This window comes from Paramormyrops kingsleyae, chromosome 23, assembly GCF_048594095.1.
Source record: "Paramormyrops kingsleyae isolate MSU_618 chromosome 23, PKINGS_0.4, whole genome shotgun sequence".
NCBI classification, from domain to species: Eukaryota; Metazoa; Chordata; class Actinopteri; order Osteoglossiformes; family Mormyridae; genus Paramormyrops; species Paramormyrops kingsleyae.
Genome location: NC_132819.1, coordinates 12,757,806 through 12,773,422, shown reverse-complemented (window position 1 = coordinate 12,773,422; position 15,617 = coordinate 12,757,806). Strand labels below are relative to the sequence as shown.

Genomic DNA, 15,617 nt, shown 5'->3' with positions numbered 1-15,617 from the left:
GATGTCTGAGGCTCGCGGGGTCAGGCTGCGTCGCAAGTGGGCAGCGGGCCTGCCGACGGAGCACGGCCCACTGCGATGCCAGCCCAGCATTGTACTGGCACAAAGCGGGATGCTGTTATCGTGCATTAGTGACCCTGCCCAAATAACAAGACTGTTGCCGTCTCGTGTCTGGAATTTAACACCATTGTAACCTAAGGGCACCTTCAAAAGGATTATATATTTAGCTTCCTAGCTACAAAAAAAGCCATAAGAATTTGAGGGAACTCACAGTAATCTCCGGAAGGTTCACGTCTGAGCTACTCTTCTAGCCAGGGTCCAAATTGCATTTTTCCTCCCAGCATGCTCTCCTTCCATCCCTCTTATGTGGGGTAGGCTCCCCTGTTGTTTGCATTCCTCCCTGTGGCCATGCATTTGATCTCAATGGTTTGCACCTGTCCAATTAGCCCAAGCCCCGCCTCCTTCCTTATAGCTACACTGGGCGTCTCTCCCGAATACGTGGACACCTCTTTAGCAAGGTGAGCAGAGAGCTGGCCCAGTAAACTGTGCCTGGGATATGGAGGATTGTATGCAAGACGCATGATCTCCACATCATACTCACAAACATCTAGGTGGCCGATGAAGACGACGGTTCATTAGGTTCTCTTGTCCTTATACGATGGTCTCAGAAAACAGATAAAAGCAGGAGTGTCCAGAAATGTAGGCTACAGTACTTCACCTATACTGCCCCTGTAAAAGATTAACCCAAAGGCAGATATTGATGTACCTGGAACCTGTTATAATTCAAAGGAATTCTGACTCATGTATTCCTCAACCCTTAGGTCAAATTTGGTTTAGATTACAATCAGTTTTTTATCAATAAATCACTCAGACACTTAGAATTCGCACTGGCTGTCACCCTTAGCTCAATAGTTGGATATTTAATGTTTGTTTAAAGCCATTATTGTCTACACGGCATGTGTACCAATGACATTGTACCAAATACCAATGCATTTTGCATGTTTGATACTTACATTTTAATGTTATGTGTGTTGCTCTGGATCAATTTGTCATAAATCTGGTAAATGTTAGAAATACAAGCAGCTTGCTGCACTCAGTCATGCCTTAATGAGACCAGCAGACCTCAAAAACAATTCGGAGCAAAAGCTTAGCTGCTGTTATGAGATATGAAGCTTGATATTTGGCTCAGATGCCGACATTTTGAAAATGATAATTGCTTTTTAATTATTTTAGGTACCACCAGTCTTATCATTACATTACATTTGTTTACTTTATTTATGTAATGCCCTTGGAAACTAATCAAAGACCTGGCGTGCTTGTAACCCATCATCCAAGAGCTTGCTGCTCAGTCAGACAGGGTCTCTCGAGGGCTGCAGCACTGCATTGTGTGAATACTTAGCTCCCTCTAGTGTGGGAGTGTGCACACGAACAGCAAGGGCTCTCACTTAATCACCAAATGCTTTGTATTAATATTCTGCCTGCAATCACTGCGAGCACTTAATAATGCGTGTGGATTTGTGTACTTGGCCGTAACCCAGGTGGATTCCATGTACTTGGTAGCAAGGAAAAGTGAAATTATAAAAACAGACGGTCCCCAGGTTGGTCCGTGTTATGATATTGTGACTTTACAGTGGGTAAATGTTTTTCACTCTTTACATTATTTAATAATTTACATGAGATATTCAACTTTTCATTATGAAATTTACTTTGTGTTGATGATTTTGCCCAGTTGTAGGCTAATGTAAGTGTTCTAAGCCTGCTTTTAAGGTCGACTAGGCCAGGCTAGGCTGTGATGTTTGTTAGGTTAAGTGTACTTTATTAACTTATGATATTCTCGCCTTTCGATAGGATTATCGGAACATAACCCCATCATGAATTGGGGAGAGGCAGTACTTAAGTCATGCTGTTCATGCATTACAGACATCTGTTGTCTTTTTTTTTGAGGACTATTTCTTTGTGATGGGTGAAATGTTCTTAATTATCCACTAAATACAGAATAAAAAAATAAAAAATATATAAAAACGCAATTCATACTGGTCCGATTTTTGTGCATTTTTTTTTTTATTCTAGCCTCACATTGGCCGCAGATTATGACCCTCATTTTATAGCCAACAGGAAGGAGGCTGGGGCCCATAAGACAAGGACAAAAAGAGGAACTGGCACTCTGCAAGAACAGTGGCAGGAAGCTTATCAGAGCCATCCACCCTCCAGGACACCGGCTCCTGCATAAATGCCGAGGTTATTGCATTCATAACTGATATCGCCCAGTCTTTTATCTGAGGCTGAGCAGAAGCCGCACAGCCTCCAGCAGCTAAGGCATGACTGGAACACTGCTCTTCGGCGTCTTTATCTTCCTACAGTGTCAGATCGTGTCATTGCTTAGAACTTATTTATAGTGATCGCAAGCTCACGTGTCTCTACTGAAATTATAAAACAAATTTAACAAAATGTCATTGTCTCTTTCCAACATGGTTTCATTGTTCATTGCAAGGTGGTTTAAAATCAACCAACATTTATAAAGTTCTGTGGAATTCTTCTTTAATGACTTAAGAAATGTGTATAGGAAGAATCAGAGAGCCCTGCATAATTTTAAGGTAGATATCTTACTCATGCATGAAGTGTATGAAAATTAATGCAGCCAATGGAATAAGAGATTTGAATAAGATTATGTTATTAACAATAAGTGCAGAGCTAAACACAAGGTAAAAAGACATTAAAAATTAAACAATCATATTGAATTGTAAGTATGTAGTGAATATGATATCAAAAGAAAGAGAGCTGGGAAATGAGGGAAGTCTGTGTTGTGGATATTTTCATGACAGTAAGCTGTTAAATGGCTGCTAATGTTTCGCACACAAATTTGTTCATTGCTATGCAATGGTTGCCACAGCAGCTCTGTGACATGTCTGGACTCCCACAGCCCTGTCGAGAGGGCTGCCATTTAGTCCCATCGCTAGCTACGTTTCTCAGAAACACAGTACACAGTAACATGAAGTGCTGCAACTGCACTGAGGTACAGAGAATGCTATGGGAAGAGAATGCTTAGGATCAGCCTCTCACTGTGGACCACAGCCACAAGAACACAGCGTTGTATACCTACAACTGCGAGATAGCAGAAGTGCAATGTCAGATGGCCACCAGAGGGCAGTAACACGACATAGTTACTGGGGGATGTGGTTTACTTAAGCTATCGAGGGCCATAGTTGGTGTGACATACAAATGTTTTGAAAAAGTGTTTCCAAAGAAATGGAGTGTTACATAAGTCAGTAATTGACTAAATTTAATATCAATGAATAGTCTCATGGTGACTTGTTTTGGTCATCACTAGACACGGCCATAGTTAAAATTTCATGCATATTTAGAAGTGCAGTTGACCACGTAGAACCACACAGAGAAATAAATTACTGTGCAAAAGTCTTAGACTATTAAATTATGTTTAAATCACCTTCATGTCGGTGTAAAGCTATGATATATCTGTTAAACCTCTTCTAATGTCACCACAGGATTTGCAGTGATCAATATGCTCGTGTATTTTTTGACTCAGCCACTAACATACCATAATACCATACATGGCTAATGAACTGAGTTTATTAGGTGAGCTGGTGGTGAAATTTAACAAATACATGGAATGGCTGGGGGGTGGTTTGAAAACTGAAAATTCTGCAAAAGGTACAGGAATTGGACTACTGAGGACTGGGGTAAAGTCATTTTCTCTGATAAATCCCCTTTCCAATTGTTTGGATCATCCAGAAAAAAAGATTGTCCAGAGAAAAGGTGAGCGTTACCATCAGTCCTGTGTCATGCCAACAGTAAAGCATCCTGAGACCATTCATGTGTGGGGTTGCTTCTCACTCACAATGTTGCCTAAGAACACAGCCATGAGTAAAGAATGGTACCAAATCATCCTCCGAGAGTAACTTCTCCCAACCATCCAAGAACAGTTTGGAGACGCACAATGCCTCTTCCAGCATGATGGAGCACCGTGCCATAAGGCAAAAGTGATAACTAAGTGGCGCGTGGAACAAAACATCGACATTTTGGGTTCATGGCCAGGAAGCTCCCCAGATCTTAATCCAGGCCCAGCCCTAACAAATTTGGAGCCCTAGACAAGATTTTAGGTGGCGCCCCCTTGCATCACATTAAATTCCACTGCTAGTGTACATATACTCACAAGAAACCGAATAGCTTCGTCTAAGACATTCTTTTATTTAAATAAACCAATTGTACATTCAAAATACTTAGAAAAAAATACAAAAAAAATGAACTGAATATATGAAATACAATATAAATAGCTTACATAAAGTATTAAATTTAAATATTCCAAAAATAAAAAGTGACATAACTTAAATTATAAATACAATATAAATAAGGCATTGCACAAAATAAGACATTAAAGAAACCAGTATGCACAAAAAATTACAAGGCACAAAAAATTACAAGGATTTAAATAAAAATTTTAACAAAAAGGTGATCTTACAAAGACCTCTGGTGGTGGTTTTTGGTACTGCCTTAACTTGAATGACGAACTACACCACCATCTCCTCAACCTCACATAACCTGCTACAGCTTTACTCTCCTGGTCTTTCTTGCAGCAAAGTCATCTACAACATCATCATATGACAACTGATTTGAGACCACATGGTTTATGCTTATAATTGCAAGTCCACTGAGACGTTCTTGCATCATAGTAGATCTCAGGTAAGTTTTAATCCGTTTGAGCTTAGAGAAGCTTCTTTTAGCAGCAGCCACTGTAACAGGAAGAGTGGCAGAGATTCTCAAAGCAACTCACATGTTGGGGTAAATTTCTGCCAGCTTCTTCTCATGCAGGAAGGTCAAGAGTTCCATGTTTGTCATATTCTTTGATGGCAATGGTGGGAAATTCTGCATTTCCTTTGCAAGTTCTGTGCCATCAATGTCTGGCTGGCTGTCATGGGTCAGAGCAGTACTTAAAGTTTGACACTTCTGTAGCAGGTCGTCTTCTCCTAAGTAGGGGAAATTGAGGAGCACACCAAATTTGTTATTCACCTCTCCAAGATTCTGAAATCTTTCATCCAGAGAAGAGATGGTAGTATCCACGACCACATTAAAAAATGTGGTTTCCATTTTGCGCAGTGCATCTTGCATGGGCTCATCTGGAGAGTCATAGCCAAAGTGCCTTTTTGTGGTTCTCAACCGCTTTTGTTTGAGTTCAGCCTCCACGTTCATCTCCTTTGCAGTTGTCTGTGCATCAGAAAATCCAGTGTTTCTGTAACTGGTGAGGGAATCTCTGGTTTTCTTCAGCAAGTCGACAGCCACATCAAGCTGCATGGAGGGTGACTGCATCAGTTTACTGACATACCAGATCTTGCTGAGAATGTCATACCATATGTCAGTACAAATGCAAAAGCGATAGGATCCAATCTCCTCAGCCAAAGACTGGGCTTCAACTCTTACCACAGGGTCTGCAGTTGCTTCCCTCACCTCCAAAAGAGCTACTCTGATTTGCCCAGCCTGATACCTTACTGCCTCGATGCTTTTTATTCTGCTTTCCCACCTGGTCTCAGCCCATGGTTTCAAGGTGATGTTCACATATTTCAGGAGGACATCCCACCTATGGGTGGAGGCTGAGAAGAGCTTGAATAACTTAGTTAAATGCCCAAAGTAGCCGAGGGCATCTGGTGAGCTTTTTGCAGCATCAGCTACAACCAGATTTAAAGTGTGGGCACCACATGGGACAAAAAAAGCTCTTGAGTTCAGCTGAAGCAACTTTGCCTGAACACCATTGTTTTTTCCCTTCATGTTGGTGCCGTTGTCATAAGACTGGCCTCTGCAGTCCTCAAATGGGATATTAAGTTCCTCTAGCCTTTTTAGGATTAGAGATGACAAATGTTCTCCTCAACCACACATAACCTGCTACAGCTTTACTCTCCTGCAACAAGAAAGCCCAAGAAATGCTCTTTAACTTGAGGAATGTCTTGTGACACTATCCTGACTATGATAGAGCTGCTCCTTATGACTCAGATCAGGGGTGCAGTCTAAAATTATGGAGAAATATTTGGATATTTTGATGTCTTTCATAATGTGTTCTATTATTTTAGAACTGATGGAGTCTATCAGTTCATTTTGGATTATTTTGCCAAGATAACTGATGTGACTGTCAGCTCCACTTTCTACTCTACTGACATGCTGCTTCATCACTGGATCAAATTTGTGCCATAAGCTCCACCTCTTTTAGAAAATTTCCATTGTCCGGTTTATTTAATGTGTCTTGTGGACTCCCTAAAAGCCATGTTACTTTCAGCTAAAGACTGAATTATTGCCACCAATCAATGTAGGACATCACGCCACCGTTTCCTCTCAGCCTCAGCAAGTGCTCAGTGTGTATGTTGATGTTTCCATGTCACATTCTCGCCAGTGTGGGGAAGCAATTAAAAAAGCTAATAGGATGTTGGGTTACACCTCTAGGTGTGTGAAGTTTAAGTCAAGGGAGGTGATGCTACGATTATACAATTCCTTGGTAAGACCCCACCTAGAATATTGTGTGCAGATTTGGTCACTATACCTTATAAAGGACACTGCTGCCTTGGAAAAGGTGCAACGTAGGGCTACAAGAATGATTCCTGGTCTTAGAGGAATGTCTTATGAGGAGAGGTTAGCTGAGCTGAATCTGTTTAGCTTCGAGCAAAGGAAACTAAGGGGGGACATGATCCAGGTATATAACATTCTAACAGGTCTGGATGCTGTTCAGCCAAATGGCTACTTCAGTATAAGTTTAAATACTAGAACTCGTGGCCATAAGTGGACATTAGGAGAACATTTTAAAATAAATATGAGAAAGCACTTCTTTCCACAGCGTGTAGTTAGAGTATGGAATAGTCTTCCTGCTAGTGTAGTGGAAGCTAAAACCCTGGGTTCCTTTAAATCAGAGCTAGATAAGACTTGAATAACTGAGCTATTAGTTAAGTTCTCCCCAAACGAGCTTGAAAGTTTCTTATGTTCTTATGTGCAAGTCAAATCATTAGACAATGTTTCAGTTTTTTAAATGACACTTATTTCCACCACTTCAAGAAACACAGACACCAGGCTGAGTATCGGCATGTACTGCTAGTGTTGACGGTACCTTTCAGTTACACATGCTGAAGTTATAGCAGTCCTTTACAGCAAGGGGGCAGACGAGGGAAGAAGTTAAGTAAGCTTTAATAGGCTACATACCATCATCTAGGCCAGGGTTATTCAAGTCACGGTCCTTGAGGTCCGAGCACTGCTGGTTTTCCAGCCTTCCTTTACCTGTCAGTCAGGTGTGAAGCCTCTGACCAATCAGAGTCAGCAATTGTTAAACTACCTGGGAGAACTGAAAACAAGGCCTGGATTTGTAATCGAGGTCCAGATTTGAAGAACCCTGATCTAAGCCATTGATTACCATGGATATAAAATTATTTCAGGTCCATCCCGCAATGACACGGGGAGAACACGCAAAACTGCACACGCATGCAATGCCACCATGCCATGTACGTCTAAACTAAATATGAATTATATTTATAATGAAATGAAATCAAACGATATGTTACTGATGGCCATTAGACCTATCAAAGGCAAACTCAATGTAGAAAGATAGTAGCAGCAACGCGAGCGGTGTGGTCTCCACCTGCTCTGCCGATTCAGAAAAGAATAACGTACATCCTAACTGGGCATATCGTGACCGAAAGGCATTTCTTAAGTGGAGAACTATACAAACGATCCCAGAAAAAATAGTCCTAGATTATGACTGCAACGCTCATCAGCCCCTATAATATCCCAAGCAGTTTAACTAACATTCACCCATTTATCATTTATCATGCCGGTAAATTTTTACCGATCGGGTGGATGACCGTAGGTATGTCACTATCACCAGTTCTGCGCCATAGGGGCTTTGGCAGGCAGCCTCGTTTTCAATTTGGTCGCCATTCCCCAGAGCACCAGGGTATCCCAATAGTTTTTGCCTTTTTGTTGTGTTATTTTTGTGTCTATTAGGGTAACCCGTTCTGATAACGTAAAACACACCTTCAGCCGGGGATTTCCATTCAAAACACGGTAATCTGACTTTCTGATAACTTCGAAATTTCCTCCCGATCTTACCGAAAATTTCACTCGTTAAAACCTTCGTTGGGACAATAAAGGAAAGCAGAATTATTCTTCAAACTATGATAATTATATTTCTTAGTTAGTTTATTGTATTTAGGCGTATTTTGAGCAAAATTTTTCGATCAGCAGTTCACTTTTTTGGATCTGCCGCGAGAGCCGGCCATGTTTTGTGGTGAACAGTGCAGCAAGAGCCGAAAATAGCATGATTTTCAGCATGGAATTTACAGCTTTATAATGATGTGAAGGCTTTTAAATGAGGTTATATGTGTTTATGAATATATATTCTTGTAATAAAATGGAGTAGATACCCATCGCTTGCTTTTGTAACACAGATGATTGATAATTTTGAATGGGTTGGAAAGGCTAGAAATAGTTGCATATTGTCTTTGCAGTTACCTTTAACATGAAGAGAAAACGTAATCCTCCACAACCAGCACGGGCTGGCATAGCAAGGCAGCATCTCAAAGACTTCTTTTCTTCAACTCCCGGAGATCCGACAGTTCTTTACGGGCACATACTGCATATTTACCTGTACCTTTTGATACTTTACTATGGACAATGCTTTTCAAATGTATTATTATTGAATGTATTATAATGATAACACAAAGTACTTTTTAATTTGATGCTGTGGACTCTTTGAAAAGACATTCTTTGTATTATTCACTACATACATTCTCCGGTGAGTATTAATTGACAGATAAATAAATTAAATAATTATTTGTTTTATTTGCAGTGTATCTGAGACTGTTAGGCAAGGAATAAGCTTTCTAATGATACCTAGTCTGATTAAAAATCTGATAAACAATAACAGAGTTATGCTCATTTTTCTGAACACCATAAACAGGTCACAAAGTCAAGTAAGGTTCTCCATTGTTTTATCTGTTACTATAAGTGGACGTTAATAAGCCTTAATTGGCGATACAAAATATCCTATAACTTTCTTGCCATTCATCACAGAAAAAAGTTCTTGGTATCATTGGAAAGGTATCAAGCCCTTTCTTCTGGTGCTATTTTTGTAAAAATCCAACAACTTTGAAATTTTTTTGCGACATACCTATACATGATGACGTCCCATTCAGTTAAAATTTACATTTACGTATTTTTATTATATGCACAAAATTCCCCGATAATTCACGTCGTTTTTTTTTTCTTCTTTTACTTCCAGCCACAGTTTTTCCTTAAGATAAATTACCTTAACGTTACCATTACACACATTAGGAACTTTTTCAAAAGTCAGTTTATGAATGGACTGCAAGCCATTCATTTAAATTAAAAAATCATTCAAAAAATAAACCGTTGCGTGTCGGACTTTAAACTGCAAAAAAACCCATGTACTCAACTCGCGTATTCAAACACTATTTAATCCTAATCGCATGATCAATCTAAAATCTTAAATCCATTTGACAAATGGCTTCAAAAACACAAGTCTACTGGAGAACTATTAAAATCTATGCTCATATAATTCTCCAATTTAGGCAACAAAATACGGCATGCATTAACGTGATCAAAGAAATAATAATGCGGTATGAATTTAAAACACGCACCCACCGTGTTAATGCGTTATCTCTTAAGTATCTCGGTACATATCAAGGCCACAGGGCCACACATTTTCCGGAATTTGTACTAAAAGCCTGTTTTATCGCGATAGTCAAAATGAAGGCCTCATTTGCATATTTTGATTTAAACATCAACATACCCTTTGCAGCGTATGCAGGACACATTTTTACGTCATTCTGACGTGTTTTTCTTACCTGGTGGCTTACTATAAAAGGGTGAGTTGGAACTCGAAGGGACTCACTTTGCAAACTTCTCTCATCTAAAATGGGCATGCGACTATCAAGCTGCTGCATCATTAACAGGGATGTTAATGAAGGTAAGTTTTCTTATTTCACTTTATGGATTGGGATTTTTTTTTTTAATAATGTTCATATTTTAGAATGTGCAGGTATCAGTTTAAAATGCTTTTATGATGGCTGATGACAATGTTCAAATTATTTGATATGATTTTTCCCATTAGGATCCTTCCCATTAGATTATGGGCTCACTGACATCACGCTGGATGAGTAAGTTCTTCGCTCTGTTCTGTACTTATAACATGTAATGCAGTTGAGGAGTAGGGTGCCTGAAGCTGATCTCTTTTGTAATATGGTTGTTGATTAGGTTTAATTTTTAGTTTAACTCAAGCATGTTACTATTCCTAAAGAGTGTTCTGTGGATTTCAGGAGTGAACGCGCCATGCTACTGGACAATGATGAGGAGAATTTAAAATTCGAATCTGCACGCTTGGTTCTTTTGCCTGATTTCGACCAGGAAACAGAAGAAGAGTGCAAAAGCTCCACGAAAACAGAGGGGCATTCACTTTTGAGAAGACTCCGTGAAATGTTGTCCAGAGCATTGTCTGCATGTTTTTGCTGCATAAAGTGCTAGTTCCTTTGGGCACTTTTGTCAGACTGTGGTTGCCAGACCTGTCATCTTCACGGCAATAAAATAAAAGGCAATTTTTTTTTTTTGTATTTTGTTACATTTTTTTGTATCTCCATATCTATGCATATATTTCTAAACAAGGACCAGTTCCAGAACTTCGATGTGAAAGTGCCTTTCTGGTTCCAAAATTTGGTATAAAAGCATCTTTAAATTCAGTCTGAACACCAGTTAGGATTTCTTCTTGAAATTTCACTACTGACAAAATCTGAATAAAACTGCATACTTTGGTCTTGATTTATGCATTTGCGCATACAAACCAAATTTAAAACAACAAATGGGAAATGCCATGCTGTGAGTTTTCTTCTTTAAATATATAATGTATGGTAAGCATGTACATATTAATGTCACAACGCTGTATCTGAAACCTGGACGCCATAACCGCTCCTGCCCAAAGATAGGTGGCTGCCAGCTTCAGTCAGCACCACGGACAACAACCACCTGTCTAAACTTCTGTTTTGGACCAGCTCTCAATGACTGCTTCACCCCTAATTCCAGATACCTGAGTCTCATTGAAGGTGGGTTAAGTCAAGTCCCAATGGGAGCCAATTATGTAACATTCACTCATAACACTTGCAATGAGCCACAGCAAAACAGAGCAAGGGCAGGCATATATATGCAAAGATAACCAGGTCTCAACAAGAGACAGGTATCAACCATTACCATTTAACCAAATACAAGGGACTGGGAGTTGGAAGACAATTAACAATCACTAAACACTAAGGACTCAAACACCAGGAGATATTAGGAACTGGGGTTACAGAATACTACTGCAACACTAGGTACAAACAAGGATAACCAGGAACAAAGATATGGAAGCAAGGTTTAATACAGAAATACATAAACACAATAACATAATTAAGAAGGTGCAACAGAATAACACGTCTAGGGAAGCTGAGGCTGGTGCCTGACTAACCATGAACCCACAATGGCTAAAGATGCGGTTACTCAGCTGCATGCTCATCCCATTCAGCCATGCAGCTGTCACGGAGCAGTGGAAAACATTAGGGATTGTGAAGGTACTAAACACAGAAAAGCACAGGAACAGACAAGATGGCCAACTGCACCTGCTGGTGAAACGGGGAATGACAGAACAGGACAAAGTAGGGGCCGATCCTGACACAAACTAATATAAAGGTGCTGCTACTATCATCTTTATAATATTAACAAAATCTTACTCCCACTACCAGCTCACCACAGGTGCCAGCATCCCTTGTGATGTGGTTCATCTTGCTTTACTTGTGTCTTTAAGGCGATTGAAGGTGAGGCACTCAGTGTGTCCACCTGAGCCTACCTGAGTCTCCAAGTCTTAAATCAGCATTTGATAGAACTTGGGGATCCCTTTGTTCTTTACTCCTTTGCTTTTGGTCAGTTTGATTTAAGTGTTTGTGCATGTCTTCTTCATTGCTGTATATCAGACATTCCTTTACACAGTTAATCCCCATTTCTGGTTGTATTAACTTTTCCCTCCTGACCTTGCCTATATTGATTTTTAATTTGGGGCAAATAAATAAGAAACGGAAACTGAAATTTCTTGTTAATGTATGTATTCCTCTTTTCTGTGGCTGCCCTAGAGTCTGGGTTGTAACACTTAGCAGCTGCATAGAGGAAGAAAGTGTCTCCCATGACCTCTTTTGGACCATCATACACAATTCGGCTCTTCCTTTTGCCATATTGCCAAGTAATCGAGAAAGAAAATTTCAATCCATGCTTTTTAATAATCGAGTTTAATCGAGTGATCATGACAGCTCTAGTGGGATCTAGTGGGTTTCTGTTAGCGGCAGTCTGTGCTTTTCTCATGTGGAGTGTGGGGTGGAGCCAACAAAGATCTACTTTAAGTTTGTTCATTAAATCTGGAATAACTAAGGGTTTGGGGAAACATTGGCAAATCTCACTCGTGCTTCACCTACGTCGTTTGTTATCTTTCCCCAGTGTCGGGAAACGCATCCCTGGCTAGTTTCAGTGTACAGTAGGTCATGTATGGTCATTTAAAATATACTAATCCTGCACAATTTAGAAAGAGACTGCAGACTCAAGATTGTATTACATTTCTGAACTTGAACCAGTTATGATTTAAGACTTTATACATTTACAATTAATTATTTACCCAGATGCTTATATGTTGCTCAGGACAAAAGTAAGTAAAAAAGTACAATACAAGAACACATGTGTCAAGCAGACTTAAGTGCAGCTAGGCTGAATTTCTAATGAATGGCCAGATATAGTTGTATTTTTGCAAAGGTAACAAAGTCTTGTGATTTGGTGAGTACAAATGTTGACACCACACACACACACACTTTTTGACAAAATTTTAGAAAAAAGTTTTTGTAATACCAAACCTTACCTTTATAAAGAAAAATAATTTTATTTGACAACAGCATATAACATATACGTTAACCAGCAACCACAAGCAATCAGGTTCAAATAAGCGTATTAAAACAGCTAACACTGCAAAATAGATAATGAACATTACAAACTCCACAAGCCTTGAGGGCGGAGAATGTTTTCGATGCAGCAGACCCACATGTAGAGAGTAAGAAATGTTTTGCAGAGATACACGCTAATAACACGTATTGCCAGAGTTGCCAACTCTCACGTATCTGGCGTGACACTCATGACTTCAGATTCTCACGCTCACGTAAGAAATATTATGGCAAATCTATGTTACGGTACCTGAAAACAATCGTTAAAAATATCGTATTTAGTTTTTTGTCTAGACCCCGAATATAAGACGACAGCACTTTTTCAAACATATTTGAGGGAAAGAAACATCTTATATTAGGGTCAACACGGTAGTTAAGGTGGCGCGTTCTAGAACGCAGTGGTTCCATGATTCCTATAAAAAGCCAGCTGGCAGTTAAATCTCATCATTCTAATTTTCACTTTGAAGGTTGAAGGTGTCTTTGGCAAGGATTATGGATCATCAGAATACATTTGGATTGTTCCATTGCAAATTATTTTACCAAGGCAATGGCAAGTATATATTAATTTTCACATATGTTTTGTTACATGGACTTTTTTGTGTGATATTTTTCAACACTTTGGATTGAAATTTAAAGAGAAAATTCTGTTTTCCTCTACAAGGCAATGGAGCCGCCCTTCAATCGCTGCCACCTAGCAGCACCTCGGTGGTAAAGAACCCTCCCAAGAAAAGGAAGAGATGTCACAAAAGGAATCCAAACAGCTTCGGATCAAAATACAGGAGGCTGATGGAAGTGACAAACGGGACTGCTGAGTACTGGGCCCACGACATGGCAAGTAACAACATGGAGGCTAAAAGACCTGCTGCACAGGGAACCAGCACTAGATTAGCTGGGGGTAAAAGAAAATACAGTGCTGAAGCAGGAGTCCAGAGTGAGGTCCAACAAGACAGGAGAGATGTCAGAGAAAAGGAAGAAGTGATGGTGCGGAATGGTGAGCAGCAGCAGTGTAACGCTGCTCCCTCCCAAAATGACTGGAACTCCTGTGACCTGGAGTTCCTGAATGACGTCCCCCAATCTGAATGGACAGTACTTCAGGCTACACTGAAGGACTTGGACACTGCTGTCATTGAGGGATTGGTTCTGGACCTTCACCGGGACCCGACCTTCAGGAGCTGGGACCTGAGTTGCTACCTCCACCCTAATTAGAGCACAGATGCTCCACGTAATAATTTTATTTATCTGAAATAAATAATAATAACACATTACAGAGTGATGTTTTTTAATTATGCAATATATCTAAAAAATAACACTGGCCTGGATGAAGGCATGGTCCACAGATGTGCTGTGTGATGTACGTACCATGGTCTGTGAAAGCAGCAGGCAGGTGAAAATAACATCCAATGAGTCCCCAGCTGCACAGGTGTGTCTCAATTATACCTTCAGAGACATTCTCAAGCAGTAAACACTATCAGACCTAAATGCTATTTTATTACAAGGTTGGTAAAATGAGGTTAATGGGGAAATTAAAGTTTTTAATGGTTAAGTGTTTTGTTTGTGTAAACGGTCGCGGTTAGCGAGTTAGCCCAGTTAGCTAGCATGTAGTGCAATGGACCATTATTTTAATTATTACAATTGAGCACACACTTATTGAGCTTTCTTTGTCTAAACTAAATCCATCCATCTATTTTCTGTAACTACTTGTCCTATTCTGTGCTGTGGGGAGTCCGGAGCCTATCCTAGAGGCTCTGGGCAAAAGGCAGAAACAACCAAGGATGGGGCGCCAACCCATTGCAGGGCACACTCACAGAAGAAACCCCACAATGATACGGGGAGAACACGCAAACTGCAAACGCATGCAATACCACCATGCCATGTACGTCTAAACTAAATATGAATTATATTTATAATTAAATAAAATCGTACGATCTGTTACTGAAGGCAAACTCAATGTAGAAAGATAACAGCAGTAACGCAAGCGGTGTGGTCTCCACCTGCTCTGCAGATTCAGAAAAGAATAACATACATCCTAACTGGGCATATCGTGACCGAAAGGCATTTCTCAAGTGGAGAACTATACAAACGATCCCAGAAAAAATAGTCCTAGATTATGACTGCAACGCTCACCAGCCCATAATAATATCCCAAGCAGTTTAACTAACATTCACCCATTTATCATTTATCATGCCGGTAAATTTTACCGATCGGGTAAGATTTTTTTTTTTTTTACTTCCAGCCACTTTTTCCTTAAGCTAAATTACCTTAACGTTGCCATTACACATTAAGAACTTTTTCAAAAGTCAGTTTATGAATGGACTGCAAGCCATTCATTTAAATTAAAAAATCATTAAAAAAATAAACCGTTGCGTGTCGGACTTTAAACTGCAAAAAAACCCATGTACTCAACTCGCGGATTCAAACACTATTTAATCCTAATCGCATGATCGATCTAAAATCTTAAATCCATTTGACAAATGGCTTCAAAAACACAAGTCTACTGGAGAACTATTAAAATCTATGCTCATATAATTCTCCAATTTAGGCAACAAAATACGGCATGCATTAACGTGATCAAAGAAATAATAATGCAGTATGAATTTAAAACACGCACCCACCGTG

The 15,617-nt window shown here is 39.7% G+C and overlaps 3 long non-coding RNA genes across 3 annotated transcripts; 2 read left to right on the top strand and 1 right to left on the bottom strand.

Moving 5' to 3' along the window:
* The first annotated feature begins 9,851 nt into the window (after window positions 1-9,851).
* LOC140581861 (uncharacterized) lies at window positions 9,852-10,610 on the top strand. The gene is made up of 3 exons (XR_011984904.1): window positions 9,852-9,970; window positions 10,115-10,160; window positions 10,320-10,610. It is a non-coding gene; the product is annotated as an uncharacterized lncRNA (long non-coding RNA).
* A 2,016-nt stretch (window positions 10,611-12,626) lies between these two features.
* LOC140581864 (uncharacterized) lies at window positions 12,627-14,263 on the top strand. Its single transcript, XR_011984907.1, has 2 exons — window positions 12,627-13,551; window positions 13,663-14,263. It is a non-coding gene; the product is annotated as an uncharacterized lncRNA (long non-coding RNA).
* LOC140581865 (uncharacterized) lies at window positions 12,919-15,204 on the bottom strand. Its single transcript, XR_011984908.1, has 2 exons — window positions 14,361-15,204; window positions 12,919-14,240 (listed from the first exon to the last, which is right to left on the bottom strand). It is a non-coding gene; the product is annotated as an uncharacterized lncRNA (long non-coding RNA).
* Between the last annotated feature and the right edge of the window lie 413 nt (window positions 15,205-15,617).